The sequence below is a fragment of the Malaya genurostris genome, chromosome 1, assembly GCF_030247185.1.
Source record: "Malaya genurostris strain Urasoe2022 chromosome 1, Malgen_1.1, whole genome shotgun sequence".
NCBI classification, from domain to species: domain Eukaryota; kingdom Metazoa; phylum Arthropoda; class Insecta; order Diptera; family Culicidae; genus Malaya; species Malaya genurostris.
In genome coordinates, this window is record NC_080570.1 from 155,796,873 (window position 1) to 155,819,830 (window position 22,958).

The following is a 22,958-nucleotide window of genomic DNA, read 5'->3' on the forward strand; positions in this document are numbered from 1 at the left end:
TCATTTAGAGATCATAAACAATCAAATCGTAAAACCTATGGCGCTTCACGACTGACCTTTCCCTTTTTTTTCTCCTGCGAAGCAACTTCTCATGCGCACACAAGCCAGTTCTAGTCGCGCGATCCGTTCGTTAAATGAGGAATCGGAAAGGTCACTTCACCTCGCGTCTTCTCGGTGTTCCAAGATTCAACTAGTAATTTAATAAAGATAATAATAATAACCGTATTCATCCATTGCCGTCGTCGAAAGCGTGAATGAAATTTTCGCTTGGTTGCTTTTGTGTCGGTGTGTATGTTCGGATGTAGCGAAATGACACTTCAGTCACCAAGGCTTGCTATGTTTGCTCACTTTGAGTCTGACAACAATTCTCTGAATTCACTCTGCGGTTTCCACCACCTACCAGCCTTGAGGGGGTAGGGGCTACTTTCCACGAGCAAAAAGAAAGCATAAACTTGTTCACGTTGTTTTGAAACCTTTACACACGCACAAACCCATTCGCTAGATATTTCTCAGAACCCGTTTTTTTTCTGTATAAGTCGTTCAGATTAGATCATGCCTGCTATCCTCACAGACAAACAGATGATGATGATGATGATGGTTTAGAGTCACAACACACTTGGGTATTTACCCAAGCGACATCAGCTCGTTCGGTTGAAAAACACTTCAAACAACTGGGCTCAATAATGCGATCACGATTCCACGAGTTCAGTCGGTTGGAAAATTTACTTCCTGATAGATGGATGATGGTACGCTGGTGGTCTGACTGGAGTCAGAAAGTGCCACGCAGCAAAAAAAAAAGCGTCATCATCATCGGCATCGGGAGTGACCTGTTTTTCTTCTATTTGTGCAAAACTGTGTGTGCGCTGATCAATGAGTTTCGAATGGAAAGTCGGGGGGTCTGAGGGAGTAGTAGAGGTTAGAGTGGACAAAAGTGGTACACAACGGAGAAAAAAAAACAACCGACCTACCAACCGACTGGGACCGGAAATGTGCCGATCAAAGCAATCGCTGAACTAGAGCTCTGCACGGTTTACCGAGGAACTAATGAGCCCTTTGATCATCAATAATTTGAGCTGGCAGCTTGGAGTCTCTGCGTGTGAAGTGTTACTTGTCACGCTAATACCGGGTGTTGCAATTTAATTGCAATTTTCCGTAATCATTTGACCATTAATCGACACATTTACAACGGACGGAGCAACTCTTAACGGTTGGGGCATCCTTATCCGGGCAAATGCCGGGAAAAACTGCCCGCGTCATCGGCAAAGGTCATAACGGAGTGCCGCGTTAGATAGAACTGCACTGACTGAGCATGCTAGCTCGCGTAGCTGTTCAGGAATATTCGCCCTTATTCTGAATAACGTCGTATCGTTTTTTCGCTTGTATTTTCAATTTGTATTCCCCATAACGCTAGCAAAATCATAGGTAGCTATGATTCGATCGAATCACATTCGATCGAAAAATCAATACGTCGTTATTCAGAATAAGGGCGATTACCCGATAGGGAAATTGCGCAGTCCCGAAGTGGTCGCGGCATCGACGGTGGTAAGTCCAAACATAACCTAGTCGCTAGTAAGCACGCATGAATTGTGTGCAGTTCGCAACTGAATTCCTCTTCGGATGCGTTTTCCCATACGTACTAGGAACGTAACAACGAAACAAAAAAAAACATTCCAATGTCTATTGCGGAGGCAGACACCGCTGAACTCAACTCGCCCGGTGACGCGCGATCAGCAGCGATCGTCAATTACGGTGCGGCTCTTTCGTGTGCACTAATGGCAGCGGGATTCCTGCTCGCGGTCGGACGGCGGTAACAGGGCAGAGGGCACACTCGAAACAAAACGAGACACAGGGAGCCACTGTATTGTGATAAAATGATGCTTTTCCAGCGAAACAATGAATAATGGGTTGGCAATTTTTATTACCATTTTTTTCCCAAACCCGTGCCGTGTTGTGCGGTGGTAGGAAGCTGTGGCGAGTGAACCGTGCGTTGCCAAGGGGACTCGCACACGCCAAACACAAGTCACTTTTTTTCTCTATGCCGTGCACGAAACACCTCGCCTACCGCGCCTGGCAGGGAATTTGCGCATGATGACGAGAGAAACACGACAGCGCCACCAAATTGAAACTGTTTAGTGTTTCATTAACTGGAACAAATCAAAGAAGGCTAGTGACAAAGCCGGTCCAAACGTCAGATTCAATGTGCATTCTTGGTGGAAATGTTCCCAGTTAGGTTACCAATAGCCAAAACACATGTTCTAATCCAATTCTAATGGGTTGCAAATTGCACACGAAAGCTGTGTATAATTAGACTTACAGTGGGAACATCTGGGGAACGTGAGAAACTACTGTGTCTGGTTTCTTATTCATTCGGGTTTTCTATTGTCATCACAATACCGATTAGTGCAGCGATAAGTCGATCCCGAGTCTCGTTAATCATCGGTTTGTTGTAGCCGAGAACAACTGCGGAAATATTTACGAACATATTGATTGACCAGCAATTGGAATCGAATATTTTAAATAGGATAGTATCAATCTTGTAAACAATTAGCAAAGATCGTATCTGATAATCAAAAACTTTCGTTCGATTTTACTGATTCGGGAAGCTTTCTGTAGCTGCGGTCATTTAACTCGTACTTCCGTGCGAGGTAGATGTTTTACTGGCAACTTCTAATCTTTTTTTTTAATTTTACTTCGACCGTTTCGTGCCAAATCGTATTCGGAGTTGGCAGTTCCTTCTCAGACTTGAATAGAACAAATTTCTGGACATGCAGCCTATGGCTCAATAAGCCATAGTCCAAAATCGGCTCGAAACTACTTCAATTTGTAGGTTATGTTAGTTGCTTGTCACACTAACCGACTTCGACGTTGCTATTGAAAAACATTCGGATCCGGCTTTCGGTTCCGGGGTTACAGTGTGAAATGTGCTGAAAATTGCAATCCTAGATTTGTAGCGATGAATCCAAAAAGAGAAAAAATCGTCCAAAATCGGCTCGAAACTACTTCAATTTGTAGGTTATGTTAGTTACTTGTGACACGAACTGACTTCGGCTGTCCCCAGTTCCCGGTTCCGCAAGCACCGGAAATAATGGTCAAAAACGAAATTCAAACGATTTTCTACGAGACGGTTTCCGGTTCGATAACTAGAGTGTGAAGTGTGTGTGTGTGTGTGTGTGTGTGTGTGTGTGTGTGTGTGTGTGTGTGTGTGTGTGTGTGTGTGTGGTTAACCTATCCCAAGCCCTTCTGTCTGGTTGCGGTTTTCAGAAAAAAGCTGTTTCCATGTTTTGTTTATTCATGCAAATAACTTTAGTCCAGGACTCAGGGAGGTGTTGACTCAAGCGAGTTCCGTTTGCCCATTTCGTGTACTGAACTGATCATGTTCCGATGCCACCGTCCCATCGACCAGCCCCGCTTAAATGTAATGTTTGCATCAAATGGATTTAAACATTACAAAGAGGCTGTCGATCCCTTGCAATTGGCAAGCAATCGACGCGTATTTAGCTTATGTTCTTCGGTTTTGTATGAACAATTAACATTTTCTAATCTTACCAATACACGAGTTTGCATTCTATGTTTCATTTCTTACCGTATCGAGACCTTCCAAACCTTCAGTCTTCTAAATATTTTTTTCTATACACGCTCCTGCAAAAAACATAAGAATAAGAATAGAATTATTTCCTCATACACAAAAGGTTATTCTTACTTATAAGACTTATTTTGCATAAGTTCTCAAATTATATAAGATTGATATTCAAAATGCCAATTTATTAATTGCAAGAAATGCTGCGAACAGTTTTCATTAAAACAAGTTGACAATTTAAAGCCACATTAAGGGTTTAAATACACTTTAGCAATAACAGATCGGCTGAAAAGTTCGTATCGTTTCTATGAGAGGGTGCCACTAGAATTAAATCCATACCATTTTCAGTTAGTACCAACCTTCAAAAGATACGTGTATAAATTTGACAGCTGTCCGACTATTAGTTTGTGAGATATTGCATTTTGAGTGAAGCTACTTTTGTTATTGTGAAAAAAATGGAAAGAAGGAATTTCGTGTGTTGATGAAACACTACTTTTTGATGAAAAAAAGTGCCGCCGATACCAAAAAATGGCTTGATGAGTGTTATCCAGACTCTGCACCGGGCGAAGCAACAATTCGTAAGTGGTTTGCAAAATTTCGTACTGGTCATATGAGCACCGAAGACGATGAACGCAGTGGACGTCCAAAAGAGGCTGTTACCGATGAAAACGTGAAAAAAAATCCACAAAATGATTTTCAATGACCGTAAAGTGAAGTTGATCGAGATAGCTGACACCCTAAAGATATCAAAGGAACGTGTTGGACATATTATTCACGAATATTTGGATATGAGAAAGCTTTGTGCAAAATGTGTGCCGCGTGAGCTCACAATCGATCAAAAACAACAACGAATTGATGTTTCTGAGCAGTGTTTGGAGCTGTTACATCGAAATAAAACCGATTTTTTTCGTCGATATATAACAATGGACAAAACATGGCTCCATCATTTCACTCCGGAGTCCAATCGACAGTCAGATGAGTGGACTGCACGCGATGAACCGAACCCAAAGCGTGGAAAGACTCAACAATCGGTCGGTAAGGTTATGGCGTCTGTATTTTGGGATTCGCATGGTATAATTTTCATCGACTACCTTGAAAAGGGAAAAACCATCAACAGTGACTATTATATAGCGTTATTAGAGCGTTTGAAGGACGAAATTTCAAAAAAACGGCCTCATTTGAAGAAGAAAAAAGTTTTGTTTAATCAAGACAATGCACCGTGTCACAAGTCGATGAAAACTATGCTGAAATTGAACGAATTGGGCTTCGAATTGCTCCCTCATCCACCGTATTCTCCAGATTTGGCCCCCAGTGACTTTTTCCTGTTCTCAGACCTCAAGAGAATGCTCGCTGGTAAAAAATTTAGAAGCAATGAAGAGGTAATCGCTAAAACTGAGGCCTACGTTGAGGCAAAGGACAAATCGTACTACAAAAATGGTATCGAAAAGTTGGACGATCGCTATAATCGCTGTATCGCCTCTGATGGCAATTATGTTGAATTTTGGCAAAAAAATGAGTGTTTCTATTCAACGATACGAACTTTTCAGCCGAACTGTTATAACGTCAAGAAGAAACACTGAATCTATTTGAAGGATTTTCAATAATTTTCGCATTTTGAATGAATTATTTCATCCAAACCAATTCCCACCCTCTCATTCCGCTACTAACGCAGAAGGTAGTAGCACCCAGTTGACGTCGTTCTATTGACCAAATGTCATCATAGACACACATGGAGGCATGAGATAGGAACATGTCAGCACTTAGTTATCTCACCTTTTGACGACTGATAACTAGAGAGTGAAGTGTGTTCAAAAATGCAAACCGTCACTTAGAGTGACGGTGCAAGATAACGGAAGAATTCTTCGGAATTTAACTCATAGCTGTTTACAAACGGAAAAGGTTATGTTAGTTTATTTTTAAAAAATCTTTAGTTTTAATTCAAATTAAATTTTTTTTAATAATCCTGTAATTTTTTTTAATAATTTGTGAAAATGTGAGTAATATGAGAAAAGCTTCATTACACAAATAGTGAAGAAATACTCCAAAAAACGAAGCTCACTCCGATTTCTCATCAACGGTTAAACCGATTTGCACAAATCATGATTTCAATTAAAGCTCTCACTATCTTGAAAGATAGTGTGCAATTTCATCCACATCCGACTTTCAGTTCCGAAATCGTAGGACGATAAGTATCAAAACATTAAAACTGTCATACAAAAAGAGGATGCAAAATCGGTACGCGTCGGTACGTGCTGGTATGGAAGAAGAAAACACTACCGTCTTTGATGCGTTCGCAGCATGCTTTGTTCAATTTCGTATGGTTTGCATGGTTGCCACATTTGAATCTATATTTTCAGGTGAAAAATATGTAAATTTTTTATTCAATGTGTACCTATTTGTTACTATTATCACAAAGTCATGATAACCATTCTTTTCTATAAAAGTTTTGTCTTTCTCATATAGAAAGTGTATGCAATCACTGGAAAAATTGACTAATGAAAGTTGGTGCAATATAAAGAAAAAAATTTATTACCTGGACATAACTGTTTACAAATTGAAAGGGTTACTTATATTTTGCAACAGAGTCTTTACTGACGTGCCGAACGAAAACGTGTTTTCGACTTTTTACTTGTCGATGCAGGTTTAGTCATTTAGGCGTAACGAAACGAAAAAATATTAAAAACAGTTATGTGCCCTAGCACAACATTTGGCTAGCCCCTAAATGACCAAACCTGCATCGACCAGATAAAAGTCGAAAATACGTTTTCGTTCGGCACTTCAATGAAGACATCGCATTCCGTTGAAAAATATAAGTGATCTGAAAATAGCAAAAACTTTACGTCTGCTTAGTGGCTGGAATTAAACTGCCGAGTTTAATATTCAGTAGTTCAATTTGAACTGCTCTGCACTGATGAATCATTTTCAACTACATTTTTTAGCAAACAAATGGTAAAATAAAAGTTTATCCCTTTTCAAAAGACAGTCTAGATCGATTTTCAAAATTTAAAGTCGATTTACAAAAAAAAACACCATTTTCGAATCCATTGGAATTTTGTCCCAACATAGATAATTATATTCCCTGCCAACCTGCCATATATTGGTAGATGGGCATCTTGAGGGGAAAACAGTTTTTCTAACTAAAACTTTTTCTTATCCAACACTATTTCTACTAATATCTGGCAACTAACAAAATAGAGTTCTGTGAAATCTCTTAACAAATTGAGTCTCATTGGAATTTTGGATAATCATTTTCAGTGTAGTTAAGTTTCCGATAAAAAGACACAGAAAAAAAATTCAAATTAAAGGTGCACATCTTGCAATGTATGCATGTTTGGTAGGGAACATGAACACCTTGATCTTGGGTCAAAATTTTACCAAATTCATAAATGTTTTTTTCTTGTAAATTGATTTTAAATTTTTTTCAGTGCAGTAAGGAATTGTTTCAGTATTTTTATTCAAGAATTTGACTGATTTTGTGAAAATTTCTAGTATAACACTCTTTTGTAAAATTGGTCATTTTTCGACAATAACTATTTGAAAAAATATGGTTAAAAAAGTTTGGCCCTTTTCAAAAGACAGTCTAGATAAATAAAGTCGCTCACTATCTCAAACCTGTCGTTCGAGGTAAGAAAAAGTCAAACATTTTCTCCGTGTGATGATCGTTGGGATTGAAAACATAATTTTTAAGTTATTTGTGTCTTTACAACCTTGTGGAAACAAGGTGAATTTAGAAACGGCGTTCCATATTGATTGAAGCAAGATAATTCTGTTCACGTTATAAACGGTGACCTACGGCAATCACAGTAGGCCAGCAGGCTTGACATACGGAAGCGTCGTGATAGAAACAACAAATTATCCATCAATGACTAATTGACTAGTACAACATCCGTTTGCAAGAGTCCTCCTTCCTAATTGTAATGGTGATTACAGACCTCTTTCTCTCTCTATCTCGTTTTTGCTCTGTCTCTCCATCTTGATAGCATACCTGAGCTTCAATTACAGTGTGAACATATCGCAGTGGTGGTGTTGTTTGCCGGTTTCAACAAACACAGCTCGTGTGCACTCACTCTCAGCATTTCTTTCGCGATAAAATTCACCTACTCTCGCAGAGCAGAGTGAGCAATGAGAAAGCTTATGCTACTGCACTTTACCACCTGGGAACTCATCGACGGTCACCGAGACGGTTTGAAGTATCTCCTAATAACATATGCCTGCCAGTTAAACCACCCACCCACTTTTCAATGATCGGCGCTGGTCGTTGTCGCGTCACTGTCGCTGTCGCATGCAGCATAATTACAGTGCGCAAGTGTTTGTACAATTCGCGATAGACTCTCCCGTTCTCCCTGTTCACGTGCCCACGTTAGTCCGTAATGACAGTAATGCTACTGCTGGTATGCACTGAGTTCATCCGCGTCAGCGGTCGGTATAGCAACGGATAAACGGTGAGTTCCTGATGCACTGGCTTGGAAAATCACGGCCTACCCCGTGATTCGCCAGTAAGCTGAGCGCCGTCGAAGAGTGAAGATCGTTCCACTGGCTTCCCGGATACAGAGGTTTTTTCTCTTCGCGACGGTTTCCGGATACGTGGACGTGGAAGGGCGCGGAGGCGTGATTCGCAGCCCAACAGAGGGTGAAAGGAGGACACACATTGCCCAGTTCCCAGTTCGTTTATTTTTTCTTTGGGTCTCGTGAAACATTGATCAATCTGAAACACGAAACAGTGAGTGAGTGAGTGCGTGAGAGTGAAGTGAAGCTTTTGTGAAAGTGCCCCAGGATCAACAGACAAGAACCGGAATCGGTGAAGGTGGAGGACGATCGTGGAATGGATTCTAGTTCAACTACAGCACGGCGCACGACGGAGTAATTGATTGATTGTGAAAAGTAAGTGCTGCGCCTGAAATCAAGTTTCCAAAGTCGACGACTAGCCGACGACATACCTGTTCTCCTCGTCGTTTCCGAAAGGTGTTTCCTCTTTATGCCTCTGTTTTGTCGCTCCGTCTCTTTCACTCACTGTGGCCTTTCTTTTGCGTTGCGGTGTCGTTCATCGTCGTCGACGTCGACCGCGCGGGACAAGTGGGTTTTTTTCGACGCCCGGAGTAAACCTGACTGGCGGATGGTTTATTCTATTAACCTATACAAATATCGGAGATTTCATGGCTTCCACCACGATCGTGAGCACAGTTGTTGGATCCCACTGGAAGGCACGGTTCTCGCCACGATCGTTGCAAAAAAAAACCAATACCCAAGAGTGGCCAATGTTCCGGATCTCTTGCTGCACTGTCGGAAAATGCCTGTAACACACATACGTCACTGTTGCATGCATCTAGCAGTTTTTACTTTTTTTTTCTAACGAGATTCGACATGGGCACGACCGACCATCCGCCAGTATGGCATACTAATGAAACCAGCTTTTGCCGATGCAGCCGATCTTTCTCGTGATTGGATTTTATTACTTTCAACTGAATCACCGATGAGAAGGTGAACAATCAGCAGAGTCCGTGGCGGCTCTATACATTCGTTCGTCGTGGTCTAACCGCAACCAGAGAAAATCTAAAGCGCTAAAATGGCACTGAACACAGAGCTCAGAAACAGAAACATCGGGGTAAGAACGAACGATCGTTCGGTTCCCAATATGGTAAAGTCAGTCGAGCGTAGAGCTTCTCTCTTCTACTTCTAGGGAAACCGGTCCCAAACCTCTGGTTTTGCTCTGGTTTGACCGAAAGAAACTGAAAGACTCGATCCATATCTTTTTAGTTTTTTGTTCGGTCCAAACTAGAGCCTGAATCGAATCGCGCAGATCAATGAACTGAAGACGTTCAAACTTCGCTGAACACCGAACTGCACGAGATCCTTCGAACAACAACAAAACAAAAAAAACCGAGGCAATCTTTCACTGTCAAGAAATAAAAGTTGCTATAATTTTATGCACAAACCGAGTGTGGCGTATTTTAGTAGCAGAAACCTGTCTATGAGCCGATCGCTCGGTTTTTTTTCTCATTTTGCGAAGCCTCCCTTTTCTCCTACCGTTTTTGGAAATTCAATCGACGTGAACTTTCCGACCGATGATGATGATGATGATGATGGGGTATTAATTCAAGTGATTTTGTTTTTGGATCCTATGTACTATGAAACAAATACACGGTCAAATTAGCTCAATAAAATTATAAGGTTGTTACAATTGTTACTTTACCGATGCCGAAGGGGAGGGGTGGAAAAGGAATCCAACGGATCAAATTAGTGGATAGTAATATAAGCTTCGACGGAAGATCGGAACTGAATTTCAATGGATGTCTTTATTAATGGTACTCGTTATTTTTGTTCGCTTCAAAAATTCGTAAATCCGCTAGCGTGTTGAGCGCTTTTACTCATCAACTGCAGAGGGCTAATGGGTTGTTTTTTTGGTGCTGGAAGTTGCCAATATTTTCGTTTGGTTTTCACCTGATAAAACAATCAGATGGAATGATCCACCAGCACACAACAATGCGTATTTATCTCACAAACACTGTAAGTCATTCCCGACGAAGGCTTACAAGAATTCAAACAGTCTCATTAACACATTCTATCCTTCGTCGTTAGTATTGTGAGCGAACCAGGCGCGTGTACCCCTCCCGAAACTTATAAAAAATAATTATGTTATGAAAACTCAAATGACTCAAAATTGATCCAGACTGTCTTTTGAAAAGGGGTAAACATTTTCAGCTATGTTTTTTTGTCGAAAATGATCAGTATTTTACTAGTACTTTTCACAAAATCAGTAAAATTTTTCAACAAAAACAGTCAAAATAATTCTTATCGAGTCCTACACTTTACCCCTTAACCCCCTCCCCACCCACTGAAAAAAATTGATTTTGAAAAATTTAAAATCGATTTACAAAACAAAACCATTACTGATTTTGATAAAATGTTGTCCCAAAATAGGCGGTTAAGTTCTCTACCAACCGATCGCACATTGCAATGGACACATTCAAGGAAAAAAACGTTTTTCAAACAGAAACTATTTCTTGTCCAAACTGATTTTTTTATCCAGTATCGTTTTTTTAAACTAAATTTAACTGAAAGTCATAATCATGCAAGATTCCAATGAATTTCAATTTGTGAGCAAATTTTACCGAATACCCTATTGCTAGTTGGCCGATATTTGCCAAAAGTATCAGTGCTGAATAAGAAAAAAATGGTGAGAAAAACTTCTTTCCCTCAAAAACACCCATCTATCAATATATGGAAGATTGAAAGAAAACATAATTATCGGGACAACATTTCATTCAAATAAAGAATGGTGTTTTTTTTTGTAATTTGACTTCAAATTTTTAAGATCGATTTTTTTCAGTGTAAAATTCGATTAGTGATTTTTTCCGTATTTTCATTCGTAAACTAGACTTATTTTGAGAACATCACCAACACAACAATTTTTTGTTGGATTTGTCATTTTTCTATGCTTATAATTATTTGCAATAAAGAATGGCGTTTTTTTTGTAATTTGACTTAAAGTTTTTAGGATTGGTTTTTTTCAGTGTAAAATTCGATTAGTGATTTTTTCAGTATTTTCATTTGATAATCAGACTTATTTTGAGAGCATCACCAGCACAACAATTTTTTGTAGGATTAGTCATTTTCCTATGCTAATTATTTGCAATAAAGAATGGCGTTTTTCTTTAATTTGACTTCAAATTTTTAAGATCGATTTTTTTCAGTGTAAAATTCGATTAGTGATTTTTTCAGTATTTTCATTCGAAAATTAGACTTATTTTGAGAACATCACCAACACAACAATTTTGTCGTGAATACGACTTACTTTACTATGGGGTGCCTTTTCAAAATTAGCCATATGGAAGAATGGGCAGAACTTAATCGTGAATATCTCGACTTGTATTAAAGGCAGCAACATAATTCTTTCACCATTTCATCAAAAATATGATCAGGAATTTAGGATAATATTTTGAACAGTGTGAGATAACCACAAACAACTCAAATATTAAGTTTTCTCAAACTTTGAAAACAACGCGGAAAACTCTGACTTTTGCTTGGCTTTTTCGCGCAAGGACGACGGTTTTGAGGTAGTCAGGCACATATCTTCAACTGACTGCGTATAAAAGGGGAACCGTCTTCAAAATTCGATCATTTCTTCTTGTGCGTTGGATGCAAGCAGACGTCGTGGGACCAGCAGCTTCGGAGAGTGTACCTTCTGCGTGGTTAAAAACCTCAAACGCTTAGGTCGTGCTCTTATTTGGACTTCAATCGTCAGATGGAGCAGTCGTCGATGAAAGCAGACCTTTTGCGTGGTATAAAGCCTCAAATGCTTAGGTCGTGCTTTCATTTGGACTTCAATCGTCGAAAGCAGCGGTCGTTAATAATGAGAGCAGATCTTTTGCGTGGTGCCAAACCTCAAACGCTTAGGTCGTGCTCTCATTTGGACTTCAATCGTCAGGTGGAGCAGTCGTCGATGAAAGCAGACCTTTTGCGTGGTATAAAGCCTCAAACCCTTAGGTCGTGCTTTCATTTAACTTCAATCGTCGGGAGCAGCGGTCGTCAATAATGAGAGCAGACCTTTTGCGTGGTGCCGATCGTCAAGGCGAGAAAACGCATTAAACCAGTTTCGCATCATTTGGCACTGCGAGCGGAAAGATAGTTTCAATTCAAGCAAGAACGATTGCATCAGCTGCTGGTGCTTTGCATTGGAGAGAAAGAAAACAAGAAACGAAATGTGGACAACATTATATAAAATCAGCCGTTCTAATGGCTCTAAATGTTATCTAAAGAACTATTAAGATTACTTCTTTGAAATTCGAAGGTAGAAATCATCAGTTTAGTGAAAATCCAAAATAATTTGATTTGGTTCTTGCACTTTTTGCTGTGCGAAAATCGTTCGAGATAAATGTTCCGAACTGTGCTAAATATCGTAGAGAACTCCACAATTTGGTCCTTCTGATTGTCAGAAATTAATCCTGTACAGAATCTTAATAGTTTCTTTCAATGAAATATGCAAATCCGAAATGAGACAATCGACGTCAAAACTCGTTGAAAAGTTTAGTAGTGAAAAGGGGGAAAGTTTCGCAATTCACACAATCGATCAATTATCAATTCGAATTCGAAAGTGTAAAGAAATCGTGTCAGTTTTATTCGTATTCACGACATCCAGTTATGTCTCTGACATTACACACCCGTACTTTTTTCTGTAGGATTTGTCATTTTTCGATGCTAATTATTTGCAATAAAGAGGCGTTTTTCTGTAATTTGACTTCAAATTTTTAAGATCGATTTTTTTCAGTGTAAAATTCGATTAGTGATTTTTTCAGTATTTTCATTCGAAAATTAGACTTATTTTGAGAACATCACCAACACAACAATTTTTTTGTTGTATTTGTCATTTTTCTATGCTACTAATTATTTGCAATAAAGAATGGAGTTTTTTTTTGTAATTTGACATGAAATTTTTAAGATCGATTGTTTTCAGTGTGAAATTCGATTAGTGATTTTTTCAGTATTTTCATTTGATAATCAGACTTATTTTGAAAACATCACCAGCACAACAATTTTTTGTAGGATTAGTCATTTTCCTATGCTAATTATTTGCAATAAAGAATGGCGTTTTTCTGTAATTTGACTTCAAATTTTTAAGATCGATTTTTTTCAGTGTAAAATTCGATTAGTGATTTTTTCAGTATTTTCATTCGAAAATTAGACTTATTTTGAGAACATCACCAACACAACAATTTTTCTTTAGGATTTGTCATTTTTCGATGCTAATTATTTGCAATAAAGAATGGCGTTTTTCTGTAATATGACATCAAATTTTCAGGATCGATTTTTTTCAGTGTAAAATTCTATTACTATTTTTTTCAGTTTTTTCATTCGAAAATTAGACTCATTTTTAGAACATCACCAACACAACAATTTTTTGTTGGATTTGTCATTTTTCTATGCTAATAATTATTTGCAATAAAGAATGGAGTTTTTTTTTTTGCAATTTGACATAAAAATTTTAAGATCGATTTTTTCAGTGTAGAATTCGATTAGTGATTTTTTCAGTATTTTCATTTGATAATCAGACTTATTTTGAGAACATCACCAGCACAACAATTTTTTGTAGGATTAGTCATTTTCCTATGCTAATTATTTGGAATAAAGAATGGCGTTTTTCTGTAATTTGACTTCAAATTTTTAAGATCGATTTTTTTCAGTGTAAAATTCGATTAGTGATTTTTTCAGTCATCTCCGGAACCAGATCTTGATCTTCGAGCTTGATAAATGGTCCACTAGTATCATTTAAACGAGCTTTGGCTTGTTGAATTCAGCTCAGTCATCTCTGAGAAAATGGGCGACAAACACAACGCGTTTTGTCGCTTACGTCACTTATACCATTATATCTCCGGAACCAGAAGTGCCATCCGTTTGATCTTCGAACTCGATCAACATTTTAATAGTAGCTTTGAAACGAGTTTAGTCTTGTTAAAATCGGCCATGGTTCGGAAGAATGAGCGATGAAAAACCGCGTTTTGTCGCTTACGTCACTTATAACTTTATATCTCCGTAACCAGATCTTGATCTTCGAACTTGATAAATGGTCCACTAGCATCTTTTAAACGAGCTTACGCTTGTTGAATACAGTTTAGTCATCTCTGAGAAAATGGGCAACAAAAACAACGCGTTTTGTCGCTTACTCCACTTATATCATTATATTTCTGGAACCATAAGTGCCATCCGTTTGATCTTCGAACTCGATCAACAATTCAATAGTAGCTTTCAAACGAGCCTAAGCTTGTTGGAATCGGCTCAGTTATCTCCAAAAAAAACCGATCGGTAAAAAAAACAATTCGTTTTGTCGCATACGTCACTTAAACCATTATATCTCCGAATCGAGTCTCTCTTCGTTTGTTTTGGAGGCAATTATTTTAGAATGAGTAATCTCTCATTTTGGATCTAAGCTTTCAATAATCGGTTCAACAATATCTGAAAAATCGATGTCAGGTGCATTCCGGTATCTTTTGATCACTACTTCCGGTACATCCGAAACCGGAATTCGTTTTAAACGGATTTCGGGGACCCGACAAGCTCGGGTCTGGTTCGGGTCCAGAAAAATCATGTCAGGTTCGGATCGGGTACAGGAAATTATTTTTTTTATCAAGTACGGGTCGGGTTTGAAAAAAAATTCTCGGGTTTGGGTTGGGAACGGGTGAAGATTTGTTATTTCCGATCGGGTGCGGGTCGGGTTTGGATTCTAGAAATTGAATTCCCGATCATCTCTAACATCAACCCATCACTCCGCTATCGGAAGTCAGATACGAGTAATATTAAAGGTACGCCATTTCCGTGAATAATTTTTCGATTTTTTTGGTGCATATCACCCTATATTTCTGGAACCGAACGTCGGATCGAGATGTGATTCAATAGCAGACCTTTCATTCGTATATTATATATTGGTGGGAACGGATTATTTCACAGAAATAGTTCCGATGAAAGAGTAATTGTATTGAAAGAACCTTTAACCCTCCGTCTGACAGATATTTTTATACCTTCGGTCTGACTGATGGGTCTGGTCAGACCCCTATTCATTTACGTGTATTTTTGTATTATAATTATTTATTTATTTATGTATTATAAGTATATAAAATTGATGGCAAAAAACGAAAAAGGTCTGGCTGGACCCATCAGTCAGGCAGAGGGTTAAACTTAAAGTATCGTATAGAGCATGAATATCGCCAGTTTTTCCCCTTTTTAAATGTATTATTTCTTGCAATATGAGGTCAATTTATATTGTTAAGATTTAAGTTGAGTGTTCAATTACAAGTGGTGACTTTTCAGCCCTAGTATGTGTATTCATGATTTGGTTATTACCATTATGACACCATTTTCTTCCACAATACTGTGTTTTTTTGTAGGGAAAATTGTAAACCCACTTGTTATGTGTAATGGTATAACCAGATCAATTGTAGAGGGGTTTCTCGCGAAAGCGAAACAAGTCGGATTACTGGGATGAAGAGCTGAAAAATAACCAACCAGCAGAGAGTTGACTATGAAGTATTTTTTCACTCCGACTATTTTGCCCACAATTCCACTGAACATGCATTGCACTTAGATCCTCTGCTACAAAAAAATTATAGATGGAGTTGGCTTCTGGCTTTTCATAAGAAAATATTTGTTTATTTTCATGCCTACTAGATGACTGGAGTGGCGTCTTTGGTGGTCATTTTTCTTCATATCAAATCAATTCCAACACGATGTTGAAACTCACGTAATTTTTTTTTTCTTTCACAATCTACTCGTTTCTCATTTGTTCCATTGCTCATGAACGGACGGGTTATAATGATGTACTTTCACATGTGTGATGCCGCAGGTTGACATTTTACCGATATGAACCACGGCACAGCCATGTTAACCGTTATTGAAGCCATGTTACCTCATGTTGGTACAATTGAAAAAGTCTGTTTTCCTGCCGCATAACCGCCCCTTTGGAAACCCTGCCACCTGGAATAACTCTCTTCCACTGGCGAAACAGATATTTAGTTCCATCATCAACCAATTTTTTTTTTTGGCTGTCATGGCTGTTCAAAGCCGAAAAGTTCAAAGCCCCCTCCCCAACCAGATTCAAATGGGCAAAACCTGAAAACACAATTCAAACCATCTTCGGTGGCTTAATCCATTCCAATGACGAGATCAGATTTGACCTTCTCTGAGTGCCTGATGGAGACTGGTGGTTGCTGCTGGGCTCGTTGGTATGGTCTTCTAGGCGTACATACGTAACTAATGCGAAACAAACAACAGCAACAACAACAAAAGTAATAATAAAAGAATCAACTCACCTCAAAAAATGCCTGCCTCAGCATTTGCTCGGTTGCCTAGCCTACCACGTAACGTAGTTGGCGGCGGAGCTTCTTGGCCATTTATTTGCCACGATGTGTTGCGCGAAGTGCTTTCTTTGCCTTCACAATTCATCCCGCGATTCATAGCCTGCTGCGTCATGCCGCACCGCGTCGCCCCTGGGTCGCATCAGAAGAAAAGGTCCGTTTGTTCTCCGACGAATCTGAATCTACCTACCTACCTACCTTCATTTCTTTCTAACCTCTCGCTCGCTTCACTACAGTCGGGTCGGTTGTCTTTTTTTTTCTTTCCTGTGGTAGTAAAAGTATTACGCCTATAGTCCCACAAACAGTGCACAATCACTAATGCATACTCAGCTGGTGCTCTTTCGCGTTGACTTCACTATTATTATGTATTATGCTGCGGTTGACGGCGAGGGACGACTATGGCGCGGGTGAGCGGTAATGAGTGCCTCCTTTCGTTCCTTGCCTCGTTCATCCCCCCCTCGCCACAACTGTCAGTCATGCGGGCGGGAGTTTTACCGTTACCTTAATTAGTATTGCCCCTGCGCGAGTCACGCAGTTCTCTTCTTCGGTCCGGGGTCTCTAATTCAACCAGTCACAGTGTGTCAGGTTTCTTCGACACTCAGACTGACTACCCTTCATCGATCGCCGAGCAGGCGCTGGAGTTCTCGCCGGAGGTCATCAGAGTGCGGAGCTAGATGGTCTCCGAGTTTGGGTAAATCATGGATTGCTGTGTAGAACTACTGTTTTTTCATTTAAATCGTCCCAGGGCTGTTTATTCATGCAACCAATAGAAATTTTTTTGCGTGTTTTGTTTCGTCTTTTCAAGAGATGGTTTTAATACACTTTACCCTATAATTCCGGAACCGGAAGTCGGATCCGAATGAAATTCAGACGTTTTGTATAGAACCTTCCATTTAAATCTAAATTTGTACAACTCGGTCACGTTATCTCTGAGAAAAGCGGGTAAGTAATTTGAAATTGGAATTTTTACACTTTTTACACCCTGTAATCCCGAAACAGAAAGTCTTTTCTCATATAGAAAGGTTATGCAATCACTGTGAAAACCGACTTTTGAACTGAGGCCCGGAGAGCCGAGAGTCATATACCACTCGACTCAGTTCGTCGAGTACGCAAAATATCCGTTCGTATGTGTGTATGAGGCATTTTTGTTCACTCCATTTTCTCATAGTTGGCTTAACCGATTTTCACAAACTTAGAATCAAATGAATGAATGAAATGTCTCGTAGTCCCACACAAAGTTCCTCAATTTTATTCAAATCCGACATTCGGTGGCGGAGCACTAACTTTTCTCATTGAGAGCTGGACCCATTTTCTCAAACTTAGATTCAAATCAAAGATATAAAAATGCTATACTGAATGCCTGAATTTTATCTTGATACAACTTCCGGTTCCGTAATGACAGATTGATCAGTGCAAAAATTTTGATTTTTTAGTGTTTTATTTTTCATAAATGACCATGTAAAGAGCTGCAATTTTCTTGAAAATTGCTTATAAATTTCTCTAGATTTTCGATCTTGTTGGCAAATGTTTAAACAATCTCACTTCAGTTATACCGGTCTTCAGTTTCTAGTTCCGGCCAATGTACTATGGTCCGAAACGGGAAATTAGCGTGACAAAAATATTTTCACTATTAAATATTAGTTTTTGTAGTTGGTGTTTTCACAAAAGTTGTTTCTAATCAAATGGCGCTCCTTTTGATAAAAAATGTTGCTAGGGTGGTCCTCATTTAGATTGAAATCTGAAATCTAACTTTCTTAATTGAACTCAAAAATGATTTTGTTGTATAATAAAGTTGTAGGAAATTTTATTTAGAGCAACTTTGTTGAAAAAAGCACCTCTCTAGCTTTTCATTTGATCGAGTTGTATCAATTTTCCCGAATAAAAGTAGGGTGGCTCCTGAAAATTTCCTTTTTTTTGTTCTAACTTTTTTGTGAAACGTTCTATGGAAAAGTTGTCTTTAGAAGAGTTGTTGTACTATTCATTGCGCACAATTTTGTTTAACCAATGTTTTGCATATGAGCCACCAGTAAAAAAGTTATGACTATTTTTTCATCAAAAACTAGTGAAGCTTCAAATATCAATATTCATTAGATGCCAAATCGATAAAAATGTATCCTATGCGATTCCTGGAAGGTCATAATATAAGTAAAAGTTTAAGAGAAAATTGGAAGGGTGTTATTTTTTTAACTTATTTAAATTAACATTTAGGGGTTTTGTTGGTTTGTGCAAAAAGCACATATTTTATTTCTATTTCTTCGCGTTTCGCCTTCGGCTCGTCAGTGCTTAAAGCAGTTCAAACTGAACTGCCATCTCGTGCCTAGCAGTTCAACTTAAACCGCTAAACAGACGCAAAGTTTGCACTACTTATGCAATCCTTAAATAATATTGCTCAAGTGCTATATTATTTCTGACGTCTCAGGCGTAAACGAGTGACGGCTTATTACTGGCCGTCGCAGAATGTGAACATTTAGGGGTCTCGTGCCGAGACGCCTATGACACTGGTCCTTCTTTTTCTTCCACTTGTGTACCGAATAGCCTGTAAAAACCGGAAAACAACGCACAATGAGTTTTGGTACGAATAAATACATTTTACTCATTTTAACAAACTCATGATTTTCTTGGGTTTCAGAAAGGGCTTTGACTTACAAAAAATCTATTTTCGGCTGTAGTTTTTGTGTGTCTCATTTCTCGGAAGGACAATGTATGGAACACTTGTAGAACTAATTTGATACTATCATTTTGCCGAAGGAAGTATGTTGATACGTTAAGGCGTTTAAGAGTTATGCAATGTTTTTGAGTTTTTTGAAGGTATTTTTAAAACTAATTTAAGTAAGTTAAAAATAAGTTTCTCTAGTTTTTGATGAAAAAAAATCATAACTTTTTACTGGTGGCTCATATGAAAAACTTTGGTTGAGCAAAATTGTGCGCAATGATTAGTAAAACAACTCTTCTTAAGACAACTTTTCCGTAAAATGTTTCACAAAAAAGTTAGAACAAAAAAAAGGGAATTTTCAGGACCACCCTGCTTTTATTCGTGAAAATTGATGTAACTCGATCAAATGAAAAGCTAGAGAGGTGCTTTTTTCAGCAAAGTTGCTCTAAATAAAATTTCCTACAACTTTATTGTACAACAAAATCATTTTTGGAGTTCAATTAAGAAAGTTAGACTTCAGATTTCAATCAAAATGAGTGCCATTTGATTACAAATAACTTTTGTGAAGACACCAACTACAAAAAACTAATATTTAATAGTGAAAATATTTTTGTCACGCTAATTTACCATTTCGGAGCACTGTGCAAAATTCCTAAACGAAACTCACTCCGATTTATTAAAGATGGCTGAACCGATTTTCATAAAGTTAGATTGAAATGAAAAATGTTATAGTCCTATACAAAACTCGTGAATCCGGACCCGACTTCCGGTAACGGAATTGGTGAGTTGATTAGCTTTAAATCTTTTAAACCGTCGTTTAGAGCGGTGATTCCAAAAACCAAAAAAAATTTGGATTCGGCTCAAAACTGTTAACAAATTTTAAATAATCCTAGTAATATTTATTTAGAAAAAATCAATAATATGAGAAAGGCATCCTTACAGCACTAGATGGATTAAAACGAGTTTTTTTTTCGAAATAACACCAGATCTCGACGTTTCATGAATTTTCCAGACATCTGGCAGCAATTGATTTCTTTCCTTGAGTTTGCGGTTTTTTTAAGCGGAACGTATTCCCTGCATAAAAAGGCGGGTGGGCAATGTCAGCGAAATAGCTGGATGATGTGAATACGAATAAAAGTGACATGTTTGTTCCACACCTTCGACTATCGATAATCGTACGTACTAGTTGAATGATTGTGTGAATTTTGCAAACTTTCAATGTTTCACTTGCAGAATTGTAACGGTGCAAATATAATATAAAGTGGATCTCACGCGAGCAAAAATATTCAGGGTTTTGCAGGGAACATGACCGATTACGATGACATTGAAAATGCAATGTTCAAATTTGTTCACAAATTCATTTAAATCTGAAAACGCTACAGCAAATCTTATGCGGCCATCTAGGATTACTAAATTTAAGTCGGGAATTCTTATGACATTAATGCTAATAAGTTTCTTGTCAAATCCGCCTAAAAAAAACAAATTATATGGCTATTTTAAAGAATATCTACAAAACGATAGTCGCTATCCAGGATTTAAAGAATTCTGTAAATAAAAATTATCTCTAACATTATTCATAACAGAAGTTTGTTGCGCACTTCCACTTTTGTTCGAAAACGGAATTTATTACAAGCCAGTTGTAATTCTATGTAAAAAATCTTGTTCGAATATTATTCAGTTCCTTAATAAAATGTCTTAATAATAAATCATCTAGGTGAAATATTTTCATCATGCTAAAGATTTTGATCGCAATAGAAAATCAACTATAAGAGCTTTTTGGGTTTAAATTGAATGACTAAATTTACCGTCCTAAACAACGTGCGTATTCATATTCCCTTTTTCACACAATCACTGAAAATATTCCGTATTTTCATGTGTTGGTTTTGCGCGATACGCTTTGTGTGATGATTCGTGCAGTTAAAATTGGGCGCGCCGAAGTTACGCGGTTTCTTTTTACGCGGTTATTTTTACGCGGTACGAATTCTCCGCGTAAAAAAAGACCTCAGTGTAATTCAACTGCCATTCGATTTGGAAACATTTAACTCAAACGTCTTATTAATTTTTTCAACAGTACACCATTGACAAAAGGGTTTGAATTGATCTATGTTTTCACGAACCAATCACAGTATGCTATAATGATGTCATCCTCCTTGAATCCTCTAACATGGCCGACGGTTTCGATCGTTGCTTCACACCGCGAATTTCATTCAGTAGCATTAGTTTTGCTTCGGTCGGTATAGTAAAGCTTCGCATCATGCATAAAAAAGGGGGGTGAGTAATGGAACTAAAGTAAATTCTGAACCAGGATTCAGGAACTGGAACTGAATTCCAGAACTAACATAAGACAAATTCAGTTGCGAAATTCAGGTTCGGAATCCAAACCAAGAATTCAATTCAAGAAATTAGTTTTAGAATTCTGAAACTAAATTCAATTTTAGAATGCAGATTCTGAGTTCAGTTTAGGAACTGAATTCTGAAGTTGAATTCCGAACTAGAACGAAGAAACTGAATTCAGTTTGAAATTCTAGTTCCAGAATCCAAGTTTCGAATTTAGTTCCAGCATGCAGCATGTCTGAGTTCTGAACTTGAATTCTTGAAATTATCAATTGAATGACTAAATTGGCCGTCTCGAATGGAAGTGTGTCTTCCTCATATTAGGCATTCAAAAACACTCATGGTTTGTAACCATACACAGTTAGCGCCTGTTTTACTAACGAAAAAAAATGTATCGTAAGCCCACTGCGCTCAATCCTTATCAATATTCCGTACCTCTGTGTCGGTTTTGCATGATACCTTTTTGTGCGACGATTCGTTCAATTTATGCAGTTGAAAACCTTAGTTTGGTACTGAATTTCACCATAATGCTAGTTCATACCAAACATTTTCGAAAACTTCAATTTTTGTGATTATCGCATACGACTGACTAAACATATTTTCGATTGTATGGAGATAAAAGTATGTTTCTGCGTTAAATACAACAAGATATATTCACGATTGAGTTCTGTTCATTCTTATAAAGAGTGAATTTTGAGAAGGTTCCCCATAGTAAAGTAACGTCACTCGATTCTCGGGTTATCAAAAGTTTTCTACTCCATGTGCGGAAATGTGAATTGAGCCCAGGTGGAATTTCAACACAACAAATTTTCCAATCAGACTAACAACCAATCCACCTGTTCCGGAACGTTGTCAGAATGTTCGCCACAGGTGACAAACACTGCTCAAACTACCTGGTAATTCACATTCTGCTTCTCTCCCTCTGCAATTAACTTGGTTTTTGTTTTCGAAGCCCTACCCAGCAGAACACATTCCTCCGGAACCGTTTGCAGCTGTTGTCTTCCATACCTGTTGGCCGATTGGAATCATAAAACATAACCGTGCAGCCCCCGATGAACCCTGACAGGTAACTTTCTCCTTTGACCTTCACTGATGGCCACTCAGAGACACACACACACGTACGCCACCATCGAAACGAACACCATAAGAAACACTTCTGGTTTTGTTTCACCACCACTTTACCATGGTAGCAGTGGATGTCAAAACACGGCAGCAGTGAACCATTTCTCAAAGCCTACTACTTCTCTACTCATGACTGAAACATTTCATCCAGATGGGGCCTTCTAACGAAAGTGAGAATGATAGAATGATTATCGGAATTTCGGAAAAGAAAAGGCCGATATGCAGGCAAACTTGAGTTGTGAAGATTTGACTGAGCGTATGAGACGGGAACCGGATAAATCGACCCGAAGCCTTCCGATTCCGCCAACATTGATTGTTATTAATGTGTAAATCTCTGTTTTATTGGTGAAAGTCGAAAGGTGACCGGAGGACTATCGAAAGTTATAACGAATTTCGGAAGCGGACTGTGTTCGGACCCGAACAAATTACC

At 38.4% G+C, this 22,958-nt stretch overlaps 1 protein-coding gene across 4 annotated transcripts in view; it reads left to right on the forward strand.

Moving 5' to 3' along the window:
* Positions 1–22,958, forward strand: part of LOC131426308 (low-density lipoprotein receptor-related protein 2) — a 115,834-nt gene that overhangs the window by 22,357 nt on the left and 70,519 nt on the right. The window contains exon 1 of one of the 4 annotated variants that reach the window (XM_058588939.1): positions 8,022–8,458. The exons of the other annotated variants lie outside the window; for them this stretch is intronic. The gene's annotated coding sequence lies outside the window, so the exon portion shown is untranslated. Of the gene's footprint in view, positions 1–8,021; positions 8,459–22,958 lie in introns of those variants that run through there. 4 annotated transcript variants of the gene reach the window in all.